Source organism: Echinops telfairi, unplaced genomic scaffold (assembly GCF_000313985.2).
Source record: "Echinops telfairi isolate 266 unplaced genomic scaffold, ASM31398v2 ScPeMD7_36;HRSCAF=134, whole genome shotgun sequence".
Classification (NCBI taxonomy): Eukaryota; Metazoa; Chordata; class Mammalia; order Afrosoricida; family Tenrecidae; genus Echinops; species Echinops telfairi.
The window spans coordinates 3,195,272-3,208,480 of NW_022103934.1; the positions used below are offsets into that span (position 1 = coordinate 3,195,272).

Genomic DNA, 13,209 nt, shown 5'->3' on the forward strand with positions numbered 1-13,209 from the left:
TACAACTCTTATCACAATCCATACATACATCAATTGTGTAAAGCACATTTGTACATTCATTGCCCTCATCATTCTCAAAACATTTTCTCTCCACCTAAGCCCCTGCCCGGTTCTATCTTACGAGCATGTCCACTGGTACAGGTAAGAGGTCTGAACACATGGAATCCAGGACAGATAAATTCGTCTCATGACCAATAATGAGAGTGGTGATACCATGAGGGTAGGGGGGAGGTGAGGAGGAGAAGGGGGAGGAACAACAGAAATGTGGATGAAGGGAGACAGCAGATGATATAAAATATGAAAATTAAAATAATCTATAAATTATCAAGAGTTCATGAAAGTGGGAGGGTTGCGGGGGGGAGGGAAAAATGGAGTTGCTACCAAGGGCTCAAGTAGAAAGAAAATGTTTTAGAAATGATGATGGCAACATACGTACAAATGTGCTTGATACAATGGATGTATGGATTGTTGTAAGAGCTGTAAGACACCCCCCCCAATAAAATAATTTATTAAAATTTTAAAAAGGACACTAAACAAGATGACCTCTTGAAAGTGTTGAAAAGCCAGGAGGTTACTTGCAGGACTAAGGTGCATCTGCCCCAAGCCATATCTTCAGTTGCCTCACGTACACGAGAACGTTGGACATCGAGGAATGAAACTGGAGAAGAATTGATGCATTTGGACAACGACCTTGGCAAAGACCTTTGAAAGCACCATGGACTTCCAGAAGAACCAGGTCTGTCTGTCTTGGAAGAAGTACGGCCAGAAAGGATGCCCCTTAGAAGCCAGGATGACAAGACTCTGTCTCACATATTTTGGACGTGTCGGGAGTGACCAGTCCCTGGAGAAGGACGTCATGGCTTGCTAAAGGAGAAAAAGAGGAAGACCCTCGATGAGGTCATGAGGTCGATGGACAGTGGCTGCAACCATGGGCTCCAACAGAAGAACCACGGTGCGGATGGCTTGGTTCTGTTGCACAGGGGTCACCGAGTCTGAACCGAGTAGACAAGACCTCACCACCACCACCACCACCACCAGCACCACCACCACCACCACCGTGGGGAGATTCCTCCACTTGTGCCCCCCTCTCCCCCTTCAAAGCCAGCAGGGTCCATCCGAGCCCTTCCTTCTCCGGTTTTCCTCACTGATTTTTTCTCACCCATTCGCCTCCTTCTCCTACTTGACCACCCAGGTGAGCCTGCTGCCTCAAGGTCAGCTTTTAGCAACCTTACTCCCACCTGCAGCCCAATTCCCTTTACAGAGCATTCTGGGGACTAAGCCTCAGACATCTTTGGGGTGGTTCTGTGTGCTGTCAAGTCGATTCCAACTCACAGAGACCCCCGTGTCACAGACTAGAACCCCCTCACGGGGTCTCCTAGCCTCGGTGGAGCTTCAGGCTAAGCGTTGGGCTGATGACCTGAAGGTCATCAGTTCAAACCGCCCAGCCACCGGGGGAGGAGGGTGGGGAAAGGCTGTCAGATCCTGTACAGACTGTCTCGGGAAACCGAATCAAGTCCGTGGCAGTGGGCTTAGGTCATCTTTACAGGAACAGAGTGTCCAATCTTCCTCCTGCAGAGCTGCTGGGTGGGGTGGGATTCATACAGCAACAAGCCCTTCTGCCTATAAAAGGTTAGACATTGGGACAGTGACTGCCCCTGGGGAAGGGAGGGACCAGCGGGGCTGCTGGATCCACATAATTAAATTTGCCTGAGGGTGTGTGTGTGTGTGTGTGTGTGTGTGTGTGTGTGTGTGTGTGTGTGTGATGCTAAATACCTTAAAAGAAAAATTCCCATTCCCAAAGTTCTGGAGTGAGGAGCTAGGTAGATCAGGAAGAACGAGCTGGTTTGGGGACAGAAGGTGGGCTCAGAGTCCCACGAACACCTGGGAGGAGTGGGGTTGGGGCTGGGCAGGGCTTCTCAGCAGGTAAATCCAAACGCCAACTCACTGCCATCCAGCGGATGCCCACTCTGACCCTATAGGACAGGGTAGATCCGACCCTGTGGGTTTCCAAGGCTGTAACTCTTTATGGAAGTAGAAAGACCCACTGTTTTCCCCAGGAGGGGTGGTGGTTTCGAACTGCTGACCTTGCTGATCGCAGTCCGATGTGTAACCACTATGTCAGTCAGGTAGCTAGGATGTGAATCCTGAAATAGATGGATTCCCCTGGAAGAGGGTATAGAACCCTCCCTGCCCCCACCCATCACGCTGTGTGAGTGGGGGGGTTGGGGGGGGTCTAGTGCCCAGTGAAGTATGGAGGAGTGGCTAGTCATTGGTCGCACCAGTGGGGGTGGGACATAAGAGGGCAGCTGGACGATGGTGGCTGGCCTGGACTGAAACAGGTTTCGGAGCCCATAAAGTGGGAGGTGGGAAGGGTGGGTGGAGGTGGGGAAGCTGACCCAGGTGGTGGAACTCTCTAGAAAAACAGACTTGTCTTTAACAGGTAAGGCTCCCCGGGCATGCACCGCCGCATCCCTGAAAAGCCCCCAGCCAGCCAGAACTGGAGCGGAGACTCCCCAGATCCGGGGTCCACCACAGCTCTGGCTCACGCAGGTCCCAAGGAGCTTTGGGAGGATGCACAGAGCAGTGGCCTTCTGCCACTCAGGCCCGCGTGGTCCTCAGCCTAACCACCATCTGCTCTCAGCTCGCTGTCTGCAGTCACACACGGTCCTCAGCTCGACAGTCTTCCTGGGCAAACTCGGCCCTTTCTGACCAGCTCATGGGAGATACGATTGAACTATGGAATTGTGTGATGTGTGGATTAAGGGCCAATAAAACTGTTTTTAAAAATGTCCCTGATGTTTCCTGCAGGGTGCTGGGTGCTGAGGAGATAGGCAGAGTCTCTTCCTGTCTGCCTGGCAAACTCCCCAAAACACCCAACTCCTCTCCATCTCTGGCTGTCATGTCCGCGCATCGGCAATGGTTGGATGTATGGCACCGCTCCAGTTTCCTGTGCAAGAGGAACATGCAGATGTACAGCACTGAGCCCAGTAACTCCAAAGCCTGCACCTCCTTCGGCTATAATGGGCTGATTCATCGCAAGACCGTGGGAGCGGAGCCATTACCATGCGTGCCTGGGCCAGGCTCAGCATTGAGCCATTAACAAGAATCCGGCACATGATCTGCGAGAACAGCACCGCCCCAACCTGCGCAGGGCCGCCATCCGCAGAGCCAGCGCCATCCTATGCAGCCTGAAGCCAGTGCTGGTGAAGAGGAAGCGCCTCACCAAGAGCTCCTGAGCACCCCTCGCCCCAGAGCAATGGAGAGAGCTGTCCGCCACCCCCACCCCCACAACAAAGAAACAAAAAACCAAGCTCACTGCCATCGAGTCAATTCCGGTTCATAGAGACCCTATAGGATAGTGCGAAACGACTGCCCTATGGTTTTCTTTCTGATACTGTAACCCTCTACAGTCTAGGGAAGCCTCCTCTTTCTTCCACGGAGCAGCAGGTGGTCTTGAAAAGCCTATGTTGGGATTAGCAGCTCAATGTGTAACCTGAACACCAGGGTTCTGGCAGGCTCCTATGCATCCTTCAAAACCCTGGCTTGCCTCTGCTTCGGACCCACTTAAAGGATCCTTCCTTCCCCCAACCCTGCGTTCACTGCTTAGGGGGATGTCAGGAACTGCTCCAGTCAGTTTTGTGCAGTGGGGAGATGGAGGCAAGACAAGACCAGCTGTGGCCCGGCTATTGGAGGCACAGCTCCTCCTCAGGAGACTGAAAGTACATTTTCCAAACCAGGGGTCTTCTGAGGTGAGGTAGTTTATTGTGCCAACCTGGCCAATAAACACATGTGGGGTTAATTGAAGGGCGGAGGGATAAATGACTTGGCCTCGCCTTTCTAGTTCTCGGGTCTCTTGATTTTTGATGATCGGGCCAGGGTGCAGCTGCCTTATCCAGTTCCCTGCTTCAGCTGGCAAGGCTCACTTCCTGTAAGACATCCCTGAGGAGAAGCCACATGGACCTACCCCGATGCAGCCCTGGGTGCTGGAGCAGCTGTGTGGAGACCCCTGCCAGCGCTGAGATGCTTATACATTCACTGACTCGGCTTTCCTCCTGCAGTCGGCCTCATAGTGTGTGTTTTGTGAGATGGAGGGCGACTTTGTGGATTGGTGTTGGACATATGGGCTAATGGACTTGTGGGTTTGGGCAGCACTGGGTTGAGATGTTTTCTTGATGTGCACTTACCCTTTATATAAAACTCTCTCTTAAAAAAAAAACAAACAAAAAAAACTCTCTCTTATACATGAGTTTCTGCGGATTGGTTTCTCTAGAGCACCCAGACTGGCACATGAGGGATAAGCCCTGACCCCAGAGGTCACAGTCCTGGAAACCCTTCTCCCTGTCCACCTGCTTCTGTCTTCCCACCCACCACTGTTTCACAGCAGATACCCTATCTTAGGGCAGAAACAGCATTCAGGAAGGGCTCAGGTCTAGAGGCCACACTCCCTTGCCCTCCAGGGCAGGTGCAGCCCAGAGGCCTGCACGTGGGACATCTAGGTAGCACCTGGTACACAGGTGGGCTCAGGCCTGGCTGTACCTGGGCATTCTCAGGTGCCAAGACCCAAGTTTTTAGTCCAGCCTGGATGGCACACTCTCTTCCCGAGGGACCGAGGCCCGGGGTACCGACTTCCCTCCATTTTGAACCGTTCACACTCTTTGCAGCTCCGGCTCGCTGGGCCTCATGCGCCCACCTGAAAACTGGGTGCAGGCTGTCTTTCCTGCATTACTGAGCTGCCGGGTCTGTATTCCGGGGTCTCCTGGGATGGGCCTGAGCATCCCAGATGGATGCTCCAGATGGACATGCTTGTTTCTTCCGCTGTGTGGTCTGAGAACGTGAGTTGACCTTTCTGTGCCTCCGCTTCCTCCCCTTTCAAATGGACGTAGGGGCAGTCCCTTCCACATAGGTGACTCTGGGGATGTCCATGGACTCTCCGCCCGACTTGGTGTAAGGGCCACAAGCCCCTCACTTGGTCTGACTGGCTGGCGGGGACCTTCAGGGGCTAGGCTAGGGTAGCATGTACCCCAAACCCATACCCTCTTGGTGCCCAGCTTGCTGAGGGGCCCACACGCACAGCCCTTGGCCAGGCTGTGAACTGCCACAGAGCAGGCACGCAGCTCCTGTTGCTTAATTCCGGATGACCTCTTCTGCCCTCATACAAACACGGTGATCTATGAAGTACCACGATTCCCCTAAAGTAAGACATCCCCTGAAAATAAGACCTACTTACAGTTTTGCCTCTCGCTGACATATAAGGCACCCCCGAAAATAAGACCTCCCCGAACATAAGGTCTCCCCGATAATAAGGCCCCCCAAAGCTACCGTAACCCTGGACTCTGGATCTTAGCGGCGGGCACCACTGTGCAGCTCACTGTTGGCCGCAGCGCAGCCGGAGCAGACAGGAAGTGCTAGTAAATGTACCATAGATTGTTGTACATGGAAATAATGGTAGTAACAAGAAATTCTTGATACTGTAGGATTCACAGTTTGTCTGGTTATGCTGGTTTGTGATGACAACTACTACCGTAGTGTATACAGGTAATACATTTCCTTTTTGTTGTTGTTCGACGATAAATGTGTACCATATTCTTCATGGAAAAATAAGATATCCCCTGAAAATAAGACCTAGCCCATCTTTGGGAGCAACAATTACTATAAGACACTGTCATATTTTCGGGGAAACAGGGTACAACTTTCAGCCCAGAGAAATGAGCGCGAGCAAGGCCAGAGTTCACTTCCAGAAATTCACCAGGACGTGGTTCGCTGCACACAGCGGGGAGGGGAGAGGGACGGAGCCTTCCGAAGGGTCGTGGGAAAAAACGGCAATGAAATGGGAATGGGCTCTCGCTCCGGTGCACACTTGCTCGTAGGTGCATGGCGTCGTCTCTGCCAGTTACGCTCGCGTTGTTTTCTGCACCCCGGTCCTTTGGATGGCGCAGGACCCGTGACACCTCACGTGGCTGTGCATGGGTGGGGAGCGGCACAGGTCGCAGGAGATGACCGGACAGCCGCACCACTACTGCGCTGTTGTTAGGTGCTGGGCGTCGTTGTGCTCCCGCGCACAAACAGAACCGAAATGCTGCCCGGTCCTGAGCCAACACAGTTGTCGGTAAGGGGAGAGGGAGCGTGGAAAGTGACCCGTGGAGGGTGCAGGCGGGGCTTCCAGTTGTGCCTGCAGGATGGTTCCCAGCACCAGACAGACTCCTCCGTTGTCCAGAGGCCTTCTCGTCGCTCCCCCTCCCTGACCGCCCCCGCAGGCCCGGAGCCCTCCCTAGGAGCTGCAGCTAATGTGCTCAGGCGGGGCTGCGCAAGTACAACCAAGAAGCCACTTACATAGTCACTGTGTGGGTGGCTGGTCAAGCTGGACGGGCCGGAGCCTTTGTCTCCCACAGACGGGCCCCAGGACCCCCAGCCTGCTGTCCCTTAATCCTCTCTAGCCCACGCCCAGCCCTTCCCTGCCACCTCCCATAATCTTCCTTAGAAGCTAAAAATACCCCCGGATTGGGTGGAATGAGAGGGATTGGGGCCTAGTGCTGATACCAGGTTGGGGGTGAGCAGAGGATCCGGGCCCCCATGACTTTAGTGCAAGTGCCCCCATTCCTCCTCCTGGGGCCCCCAAAGGCCAAAGCACTGCTCCGTAGAACAAAAGCAGGACAGTACAGACAGATTGGCTTTGTTTTGTTTTCGATCTGGAACGGAGAGATTGTGGCAAAAGACAATCAGTTCAACCCTCCGCTCTCTGGGAGGCCCAGCGGCATGCATACACACACTCACTCACTCATGCTCTCCCCTCCCAACTCAGCCCCTATGCAGCCTGGCCTGCCGCCCCTACCAGTCACCTGACCGGTCTCCTGGGCAGTAAACACATGATGTGCCCAGCGTGGCTGTCTGATAACCACAGCTGGCCCACTGCCCTCTCCAGATGGCCCTGGCTCGCTGTGCTGTCTCTGGGCAGAGCCCGTGGAGGCCCAGCTGACCAGAGAAGCAGCGCCCAAAGAGTCCTGTAAAATATCCGCTGCTGTGGAGTCTGTTTCCACAGAATCTCATATATAAGAGAGAGGTTTATATAAAGGTTAAGTGCACATCAAGAAAATATCCCAACCCAGTGCTGCCCAAACCCACAAGTCCAACATTAACCCATATGTCCGACACCAATCCACTAAGTCCTCCTCACAAAAGAGACACAATGACGCCGATTGCAGGAGGAAAGCCGAGTCAGTGAATGTGTAAGCATCTCAGCGCTGGCAGGGGTCTCCACGTGGCTGCTCCAGCACCCAGGGCTGCATCGGGGTAGGTCCATGAGGCTTCTCCTCAGGGATGTCTTGCAGGAAGTGAGCCTTGCCAGCTGAAGCAGGGAACTGCTAAGGAAGCTGCACACTAGTCAGACCATCACAGAGCAAGAGACCGGAGAACTAGAAAGGCAAGGCTCACAGAGCCATTTATCCCTCCGCCCTTCAATTAACCCCACATGTGTTTATTGGCCAGGTTGGCACAATAAGCTTTAACTATATCACACAGTGACCCTATAGCACAAGGTAGAATTGCCCATAGGGTTTTCTAGTCTATGAAGTATGGCAATGGACCACTAACCAAGAGGTCGGCAGTTCAAACCAACCAGTTACTCCTTGGGGACAAAATGAGGCAGTCTAGTCTGGAGAACTTTTACAGTCTCAGAAACTCAAGGGAGCAGTTCTATTCTTCCCTATAGGGTTTAGTTTTTTGTTTGTTTGCTTGTTTTTCACCATTATGGGGAACGTATCACCAGATCTTTTGTCCCAAGGAGTTGTGCCTAGGTTTGGGAGCAGCTGAGACCTTATCCACAGTGCCCCCAGGGGCCCTTATCCAAGAACCCCCATCTGCCATCGGATCAACTGAGACTCCTAAGTAGGGGTTCCAAGTCTGTGATCTTTCTGGGAAGAGCCAGCCAGCTCAAAAACCAAGCTCATGGCCATTGAGCCAATTCCAATTCAGAGAGACCCAGCAGGGCAGGGCACCGCTGCCCCTGTGGGCTTCCCAGATCATAAATCTTTACCAGAACAAAAGCCTCATCCTTCTTGGGCAGAGTGGCTGGTAGTTTCAAACTGCTGACCTTGAGGTTAGCAGCTCAGTGTGTGAACCACCACATCACTAGGGCGCCTTCCAAGGACGCTAGGTGGTGTTAACGCGCAGCCCCTTGTACTAAGGCACACTCTTGTGCTCTGCTGGGTTCCTCCACTGAACAAGGGTGGCTGCTTGCAGGGGGCTCAGGGCCTTTGCATAGCTTCCTCTCCATCACCACTTCCTCCAAGTACTCAGACCAGCACCAACGAAGCCGCCTCTTTACTCATACCATCCATTTAGGGACCCTGGAGGGTCAGTGGTAGCATTCTCCCACACCCAGGGCACCTCCTGTGTGTTGCTTTGAGGCTCACTAGGTTTCAGCAGAGCTTCCAGGCACTAGGAAGACAGGCCCGGCGATCGGTTTCCGCAACTCTGCAAACCTTATGGAGAAGTGGATGGGCACCCATGGCTGCCACACTCGGCGCAGACACAGCGATGGTCCTGAGGAGGGTGGGGGATGAACCAGCTGCTCCTTCTATGGCCCGTGAGGTAAGCTCACTAGGAGTGGGGGCCGGCTCTGTGGCGCTAACTAGTGAATGAGCCCTTGAGCCCCGGGGGAGTTGAGAATGCTCAGAATTCTGGTCCTCCGTGTGGGAGCCCCAGGATAAATTCCCCCCCAGTGCACCCCGGGAGCAGCCACCAAAGGTCCCCGTGGGCTTTCCTGTGGTCAGGTGGCTCTACAGGTTCCAGCAGAGCTTTCAGACCAAGACAGACTAGGAGGAAAGGCCTGGTGATCTGTTTCCGACGGTTGATGGGAACCCTGTGGAACACACTGGGGGAAGGATAGGTTTCTCTGCCCTCCCCCATTCACCCTCCACAACTGTTCCTGTCACCCTGCCCCCACCACACCCCCCACAAAAGAAAAACACCCACCTAACATTGGACTCCTGTGGGTTACTCTGAGCTGACTGCTCACTGGGGGAAGGGCCACCCACTCACACCTCTCTCTCCTTCCACTGGCCCCCAGCAGGGGTGGCCCAAAGCCACCCCCTCGCTGCTCCAGGCCAGCATGTTTACGGTGACGTTGCCGGAAAGACAGCCCTCTCCCCTCTTTCCCTGGACCCCTTCCTGTTGGTCTTTCCAAAGGGATTCAGATCGCTGTTTTGTTACGTGCCGCCCTGTCGATCCCGGATCCTGGCTAATCGTGAGGAGCCCCTCGGTGTAACAGAACGGAACCTGGCCCAGTCCTGTGCCGTCCTCCCAATTGTTGCTGCATTTCAGCCCGAGGTTGCAGCTACCGGGTCAATCCATCTCGTTGAGCGCCTTCCTCCGTTCCCACTGCTCCTCTACTCTACCAAGCCGGATGGATGTCCTTCTCCAGGGATCAATCTCTCCTGACAAGGTGTCCCAAGTACATGAGGCAGGAATCCCCTTCTATGGAGCATTCTGCCTGTGGCCGGCCTCCCTGCCCTGCCAGCTCAGGGAACAGCCCCTGTTGGGCAGAGAAGACCAGCCCTGAGGGGTCGCCATGAACCAGCATAGACTGGCTGGCAGCCGCTCATCTTCACAGAAGCAGATCACCACATCTGTCTTCTGTAGAGCCGGCTGGTGGGCTCGAACTGCTGACCTTTTGGTTAGCAGCGGAGTGCTTAGCTGCTTTGGGTTCCTTTGCACATCTGGCTGTAGGGGAAGGGTGGGAGTGGAACATTGTGATCACTGGACAGAACTACTCTGGAGAATGACCCCAAGTAGGCAGGTGTGTGTGTGTGTGTGTGTGTGTGTGTGTGTGTGTGTATAAAGGAAGGGACCAGGAGGGACGAGGACCCCATTTTTCACAGCGACTCATTCTGAAACAGAAACCTATACGCTTTCTGGCTTCCTTGGCTTGCAGAATCAGAAGACAGGGCAAAGAGCTGATGATGCAGAACAATCTGAAAGAACAATGTCACAGGAAGGAGAGAACTGGCGAGGGAGACCCCCACGTGCTCCCTAAATTCCAAGCAGATTTTCTCGCTAGCCCCTAAACCAGCTCATGTGCAGGGCAGGCTGTAGCCAGCCCAGCAGAGGCTACAATAATGAAACTCAGAGTTCACCCACCACGACGGAAATAGACGTTGGAAGTGGAGTCCAGCCAGGTTAATTGCCTGATACAAAATAATAAAAAACAACAACAACTCCCCCCCCCCACCACAATGATCTACCTATAACCCCCCTCCCTGAGGGATGGACAACAGAAAAGTGGGAGAAGGGAGACGTCGGACAGTGTAAGATATGACAAAATAATAATTTATAAATTATCAAGGGTTCATGAGGGAGGGGATGGGGGACGTGGAAAAATGAGGAGCTGATGCCAAGGGCTTACGTGGACAGCAAATTTTTTGAGAATGATGAGGGCAACGAATGTACAAATGTGCTTTACACAATTGATGTATGGATGGATTGTGATAAGAGTTGTATGAGCTCCCAATAAAATGATTATAAAAAAACCCCAAAACCACAATGATCTACCTATAACTCCTTCCCTGAGGGATAGACAACAGAAAAGTAGGTGATGGGAGACATTGGTCAGTGTAAGGCATGAAAAAATAATAATTTATCAATTATCAAGGGTTCATGATGGAGGGTGGTGAAAAAATGAGAAGCTGATACCAAGGGCTCAAGTAGAAAGAAAATGCTTTGAAAATGACCGCAACAAATATACAAATGTGCTTGACACAATGGATGGATGTATAGATTGTGATAAGAGCTGTACGAGCCCCCAATAAAATGATTTTTTAAACAATCAATATTCTAACCACGGCCTTATGTATCCCGAGACCAGAAGAACTAGACGGTGGCCAGCTACCACCATCATAGGGGTCAAGGCTCTGACCAGCATCAGAAGGCCCTGGATAGAATGGGGGATATGCGGGGACTCCAACCCATTTAAAAAAAAAAAAAAGATAATTTTAATGGGGGTTTTTACAACTCTTATAACAATCCATACATCATTGTATCAAGCATATTTGTACCTACGTTGCCATCATTCTTTTCTATTGAGACCTTGGTATCAGCTCCGCTCCCTCCCCTCATCCCCCCCCAAAAAATTCTTAAAAAGAAAAATTGGTGCACGTGAACTACGGTGTTGCTGAAGAATACTGAAAAGAAGTACTCGGCGCTGCCAAAAGAACAAACCAACCTGTCGTGGAAGAATGCCCTTTACAGAGACTCCGTAGCATGTACTTTGGGCATGTTGTCAGGAGAGACGGTCCCTGGAAAAGGACATTGTGCTTGGTAGTGTGGAGGGGCCGCTGAAAGGAGGAAGGCCCCTGGGCATGATGGATTGTCACAGTGGCTGCAACAAGGGGCTCAAGCATAGGAACAAGTGTGGGGACGGTGTAGGACCAGGCGCCAGGTGTTTCTTCTGCTGTGCCTAAGGTTGCTATGGGTCAGAACCGACCCGATGGCACCTAACAGCAGCAGCAACTGGACCTGCGAGACCACGTGAACCCCCAAGACGATTGCCCTGAGACACCCTTTAAACTTGGAGCTGAAGTCATCCCTGGAGGTCTCCTTTGGTTACATAACAGATTGGCGCAGGCAAGGCACGAAAACCACCCCCCATGAGTTCCGTGCCTTTTTAGAAAAAGAAACAAAACAAAAAATAGCTCCAGAGACCAGATGACTGAGATTTACCCTACAGAGTAAGGCAGGGACAGGAAGTAGAGTAATGAAAAAAATGGCACCGCCAGAACGGAAGGGGAAGAAGGAGAAGGTTGATACATTGTGGCGAATGTAACAATGCCGCTCGTGAGGCACATCTATGTTGCTTGCTGCGATGGAAAGTGGGTCTGACCCACAGTGGCCCTATGCACAACGGAAGGAAACACTGTCCAGTCTGGTGCCATCCTCACAAAGGTTCCTGGGCCTGAGCCCACTGTTGCAGCCACTGTGACAATCCATCACGCCGAGGGCCCTTCTTCTTTTTGGCTGCCCATCGACTTTACCAAGCATGGTGCCCTTCTCCGGGGACTGGTCTCTCTTGACAACACGTCCAAAGTGCGTAAGATGAAGTCTTTTCATCCTTGCCGCTAAGGAGCGCTCTGGCTGAACGTCTTCCGAGACAGATGTGTTTGTCCTTTCAGCAGTCCCTGGTGCTTTCATTGTTCTCCTCCAGCACCGCCATTCGAACGGATCTATTATTCTGTGATCTTCCTTCTTCAACACCCAGCTCTCACACGCATAGGAGGCCACTGACAACACCATGGCTTTAGTCAGGCACAACGTAGTCCTCAAAGTAGCCTCCTTGCTTTTCGACGCTCCAAAGTGTTCGGCGGATTTACCCAAAGGAAGGTAAAGTCTGATCTCTTGACGGCTACTTCCGTGAGCGTTGACTGGGGACCCAAGCAAAACAAAATCCTTGACAACTTCGGGCTGTCACCGACTGGTTCTGCGTGGGGATTTTGCTCTTCTTGACGTTGAATCATAATCCACGCTGAAGGCTGCGATCCTTGATCTTCATCAGCAAGGGCTTCAAGTCCTCCTCTCTTTCAGCAAGTGAAGCTGAGTCATCTGCATACCGCAGGTTGTTAGTAACCCTTCCTCCCATCCTGATGCTGAAACTTTCTTCACAGAACCCAGCTTATCTGATGATTTGCTCAGCATCCAGACTGACTAAACATGGTGAGAGGACACAGCCTTCCCTGATTTTAAACCATGCGGGATTCCCTGTTCTGTCTGCTTAACTGCCTCTTGGTCCTCGTACAAGTTCCACAGGAGCACAATGAAGTGTTCCGGAAATCCTGTTGCTCTCCAGGCTGTCCATAGTTTGTTAGGATCCACACACAGTTGAATGGCATAGTCCATCAAACACAAGTAAACATCTTCCTGGTCTTCTCTTTAACATACATAAAGCAATCTCTATTGAATAGGAACTTAATTTGCTGTGTAAGCATTCAGTAAAAAAAACAAACCATAAATTTTTAACAAAGTCGGCGATTGCCAGAGGAACCAAGTTGAACCCGAGTCTCTGCCTTTCACAATGCCCAGGATTCAATCTGAACTAAATACAGGGGGAAACACCACCCGTGCTCAAGAAAGAAGACAATAACTGGAGACCGCCCTGGAGGTGACAGCAAACAAACAAACAAATAAACAAGAGAACCACTCATTGCCATCTAGTCGATCCTCACT

General features: G+C 52.2%; 1 protein-coding gene and 1 pseudogene across 1 annotated transcript in view; one reads left to right on the forward strand and one right to left on the reverse strand.

Annotated features, from left to right (window-relative positions):
* CERS4 (ceramide synthase 4) overlaps positions 1-13,209 on the reverse strand; it is a 46,787-nt gene that overhangs the window by 21,086 nt on the left and 12,492 nt on the right. The window lies entirely within an intron of this gene.
* Positions 2,900-3,236, forward strand: LOC115869686 (annotated as a pseudogene).